The following is a 5,876-nucleotide window of genomic DNA, read 5'->3' on the forward strand; positions in this document are numbered from 1 at the left end:
TGTGGGCAGGAGCTGCTAGAAGTAGCTTATCCTGCCTTAACAGAGTTCAAAAAAGACTTCGTAGCTTAGTAGGGATGGCCCTTTTCCATTCCCTGTAACCTCTATACCACAGAAAAGACGTTGCGAGCCTATTTCTGCTTTATCGTGATTTTCATGGCAAATCTGATTGGCAAAGTACATTCTATGGTCCCCTCTTGCCAAACTTTCACGGAAAACACTCGTCTAGCCAAAACCACTATTAATAATTTCCCACACTCTAATTAAACGATAATAATTTCGATAATAATTTCCCACACTCTAATTAAACGATATTACTTATGTCACTAGATGAATATAAAAAAATGAGAAATTGGAAATATATTTTATAAAATGATATTTATTTTACTGCGGGATTAAAACAAATTTTTATTACAATTAACAAAGATAAATAAATTCATTTCTGCGCCGAAAATCAATTAGAAATAGTAAATTATTTAATTAGATAAGGTGAAATATTTGTCGATGGTAAGACCAAAACATCATCCAGATGTTCGTCACATCATCTAGTCCTTAAATTCTTTTTAACATAGTTTATTTAAGAAAACAGTTTTTTGTACTTCGAAACAATGACAAAACTAAAACACGTTCTCAGATAAATTTTTAAAAGGGTGTGCATTTTAACACAATATATTTAGTCTCATAGCTGTCACTGTGGTTCGGTTCATCTATCTATAATATAAATCTCACCTGTCTGTTTAAATGCATGTATGAATGCCTGTATGTATGTATGTTTGTATGTCTCGTAAAAACTTTCGACAGTGACGACAGATTTTGATATGATTGGTATCATTTTGATGCGTGTTCCTTCGGAAGACAAATATCGAAAACCTGTCCAAAAACATTAATTCCTTCATTCTCAACTGGAACTTTTCTACAGGGGACGTCGCTTTTTTCGCCGATATTTTACATTGTCTAGCCTCAATTTAAACCTACGTCACTTCCGGTTTTGCGATGGGCGCAACAGCTAATGCGTCACTTTTTTTTTCACTTTCCCTTCCTTCTTCGGGGTACGGGTTCGAGCCTGCTTACTATCACTTTTTTTTTGCGCTCGCAATTTTCCTTTTTTTTTTCTTTTTTTTTTCTCAGCCAACACCCAAAAGCAAGTCTATGTGTGTGTAAACACACATAGACTTGCTTTTCAGCCTTTGGCTTTGACCCTTCCTTCTACTACAACCGTTTTCATTTTTTTTTTGTTGTTGTTGTTTTATTGCTCAACACACACCTCCAAACATCCGGGCAACGCAGGACACCCGGGCTATTTTATATTTATATCATGCTTTTATTAAAGTTGCGGTACAAACTTATCTCGAGAGCCAGAATTGGCCCGCAGGCAGGATTTTGCCCACCCCCATTCTAATTCTAGTTCCTTTATCGTACTGTGTACGCAGTCTTCGATAATAACAAGTTCCACTGATTCAAATTTTAAGTCGGCGTTAAATTAGTTGTACTTTATTATTCGTTTCCTGTGTTTGTTTTTTGTTTTTGTTTTTGTTTTTGTTTTTTCCAAGTAACTAAATTCTCCTTTTTGTCAGTTTATGAAGTGTCCCGAAATGTAACTGGGGATAATGTCCAAGTGCCTATTCTGTTTCTTACGTTTTTTTCTATATAATTTTTCCGGAGAAACTTTCTTCAACTCCTCGAGTATTCTCTTTCGATCATCACTTCGGCTATGACAATAGCATATTCTTTTCATTATTTTGACTCTCCAGTATATATCCGACACAGTTAGAAACAATTAATCAAGTGAGGATCACATCACTCTACATAAAAACATAAAATATATCAATGGATATATACCTGAGAATCAAAACAAGGAAAAGAATATGCTGTTGTCATAGTCCTAATAATCACTTTTAAAAACGAAAGCGAAGATATTCAAAATAAGCATATTTGCCACATTTCCTCATCGTTTGATTGCATATTGCTGTATTATCGTGTTTTCCACTGTTTCCAGTATTTTTTTTTTTTTTTTTTTTGCAGCTCAAGTGGTACACATTTTGTAAATATTTCCGGGAAAAGAATTTGTTTAAAGTAGCTGCATGGCCGATTACCGTAATTAAATAAAATATAAGTAAGTCGCTTAATGATCTGGCGTTCGTCGTTGTTACTAGTAATAATATGTTTAAGGTAGGGCTTTCGTATCTCTCAACATTTCCCCAAGCTGCTCGCGTATTTATGATTTAACTGCCTCAATTATAATCATTTGTTATAATCATTTGAGGAGGGCACAGATGTATTCATAATCGTTACATCCTTTTTCATTTCTAAATTCGGTTATTATATCCTAGTTAATTATTTAATCCGTGTTTTTTTTTACAAGGTGGTCACCACTTATCTAGGCCCGGAAGCCACTCAGGGATAAGGGTTATTGTAAATACAGTACGTTAGTGTGGATATTTTAGAGAGTCTACTTAACGGGGCGGTTCATCAGGAATTTGTTTACGTTGGACTTGAAGACATCCAAGTTGTAGTCAGGAGGAAAGCAGGCAGACGGAATAGAGTTCTACAGGCGTGCAGTTCTAAGAAAGAAGCTTTGTTCATGGAATCTACGTTTTGATTTAGGCATAGATAAAGAGTTGGGAAAGTTTTTGACAGTGGATTCAGCTAGACGGGTGTTTTTTGTAAAAGATTGGCGATGGGGGGGGCAGAGATTGGAGTTCAGACGAGGACCTGCCATGGAAATAACGATAAAACAAAAAAAAAACAAAGTTTATTAGTGTATCTGTTTATTTTATTATTATATATACATACGGAAGAAATAGAGGAAGGGAACAAGGGGGAGGTGGGGCGCTTGGTATGTCGATAATGCTTTAGTTTGGGGGTTTAAGCAACTTGTGGGGGAGGGTCTGGGAAGTTTATTTCTGGTGTGGTTGAGGGCAAAGGCATACATTGAGGGGAATGGAAATATGTGGGAGTGGGAGGAGGGGGGTTACTTAAAAATTCGAGTCTTAATGTTAAAGTTTTTATGCGTCTCTTGGTGAGATGATTTCTTGGTAAGTATGTCTTGACCTGTTGAGTGTTCGCTTATGTTTGGAGGCGGGGTGGAGCTATGATTCGGTTTATTTCTTTTTAGTTTTTATTTTGTTGTTAATTGTTTGGAGGGGGTTAGTTAGCGGTCGCGGGCACGGGTACACACATGAGCACGTACGCACATATATACTTAAAAGAAACGGTCACATGTACAAATACATCCCAGCCCTGGCGTGCAAATATATGCACACAGGTGCGCCTGCATGCGTAGACACCCGCGTTGATCTCGCTTACGTCAAATTTTCTTTAAGGTGCTAAAATTGGGTACGCGTGCGGCGTGCGCTGGCATGGATGCGCTCATATACAGATACATACATACATCGACGCCCCTGCCCCCAAGGAGGCGATTATACGGGCTCATATGCGCATATTGATTCAGGCATACTTGCACCCCATGCATACATGCAAGCGCATGCGCACATACAAATACCAATACTCGGAAACACATACATCGGCATATATACACACAGCCGCACGCTCTCACACACTATGTGGACGGCAGGCAGCGGGCACATATACTTTCACATTATCCACATACCAAGCGTCCCCACCTTTCCCCTTGTTCCCTTCCTCTATTTCTTCCGCCCTCCTCGTACCCCCTGACCTCATTCACTCTTTCACTCTCTCATCCCAAAATAGCGAACATTTCTGCAAAAAGTCTGAGGATACTACAGACGGCCAAAAAAACGGCCAAGTAGCTGAAACAATAATGTAACTTTACAGAAAGATACAGTAATGAAAAATAAAACGTATATATATATATATATATATATATATATATATATTAATTTTATTTATACAAACATTAATGGCTACATATGTGCATACATGTTTCTGTAATCACCCGCGTTGGGGGATTACGTCTTCAGGCCAAGAATTACCGTCGAAAGTAATTCTTGGCCTGAAGACGTAATCCCCCAACGCGGGTGATTACAGAAACATGTATGCACATATGTAGCCATTAATGTTTGTATAAATAAAATTAATATACCTGCTCTGTTCACTCATTGAGCACTATTTTGGTAGACACATGTTGTTTCATTGGATGTACTTCTTGGAAACTAAACTCTACTGGCTATATATATATATATATATATATATATATATATATATATATATATAGTATAAGGCATATGTATATATATATATATATAGTATAAGGCATATATATGTATATATATATATAGTATAAGGCATATATATATATATATATATATATATATATATATATATATATATATATATATATATATATATATATATATATATATATATATATATATATATATATATATATATATATATATATATATATATATATATATATATATATATATATATATATATATATATATATATATATATATAAAGTATACGGCATAATCACGTTGACACACTGGTTCTCGTCAGATCACTGAAGTTAAGCAACGTAGAGCCTGGCTAATACCAGATGGGTAACCATTCGGAAATTCTAGGCATTGTATGCGCTTTCCGCTTATCTCGGCATTGTTTCCAGTCGTCCTGAACCTCCACTTGCCACTGGTATTCAACAATGTCGACTCAGGGGAGGTGGGGTTGTAATTGCGCAACTCTTGCCACAAAAAAAATTTTGCACGCGCAGGCACCCTTACAGTGGGTATCCATAGTATGTCAAGACTGAAAGAATCCTTTTATATATATGAGTACATAGGTTTAATAAAACATGTTGAAGAAACAATTTATAAATGCAAGAGTTAAAAACATTTATTATTCGTAAAATAAACCGAAATAGAAGTAAAAATCTTTGCCCCGCAAAAGTATACAATACACACTTGAAACTGTCAGCTTTTTTATTTCTAGCTTCCAAATGGTAATAAAACCTTTTATAAACATAGAAAATTTATTGAAACTAAGATAGAAACAATGGGAAAAAGAAAAAAAAATGACAAATATAGACACACACACACACACACACACACACACACACACACACACATACCCTACCCCACCCTAAAGGAAAAGAAAAAAACATTAGGAGAAAGAGATAGCGACTACAGACAGGTCAAGGTCTCCCTCACAAGCCCAATAAAAGAGCAATAAAAATTGAGCATGCCAATGAATAATAAACACTTACAAGCCTCCGCCCCTTGGAACAACTTCCAATTAACTACGAAAATCGCCATTTTTACATCTCCAACACATTTGAAAATAATTTCTGACGAGGACGCATCACAGAACGTCTGAAACGCACGTAAAAACGATTTCAATTACTTAAAAACATTATTACAATGATCCAAACATAATTCTCAATGAAAAACCAAGACACGGAATAATAAAATAATGTTAAAAAATACACATTGTTGGTGACTACTCCCTTATTTAAATATACATCTTTCTTTCGTTGGAATCTCTAACCCATTTTATATTTTATATATATATATATATATATATATATATATATATATATATATATATATATTGCTTAGCTTTTACGGCCAAATTTATTTACGCTGTACTACATGAAATGTAGCTATTTTGCAACTGGAATGAAAAATTCAAATGACAGATTACGTCACAGCTAACATACTCCGCAAAATTGACAGAAAAAATTATGCTCCGCCAGTGTTCGTAGTCGCTATTTCTCTCTCTCTCTCTCTCTCTCTCTCCCTCTCTCTCTCTCCCTCTCCCTCTCTCTCAATATACAGGATGGAACGATAAGATTCTCGCCCTACGAAAGACATCATGATTCCATTTCCGTTTGATGAAAACACTTTTTTTTGCAGACCATCTACGAGTTGGCCAGTTACATACAAATCTCAAGGGCGATA

This window comes from Euprymna scolopes, chromosome 15, assembly GCF_053919585.1.
Source record: "Euprymna scolopes isolate OS-2025 chromosome 15, ASM5391958v1, whole genome shotgun sequence".
In the NCBI taxonomy this organism is placed as follows: Eukaryota; Metazoa; Mollusca; class Cephalopoda; order Sepiida; family Sepiolidae; genus Euprymna; species Euprymna scolopes.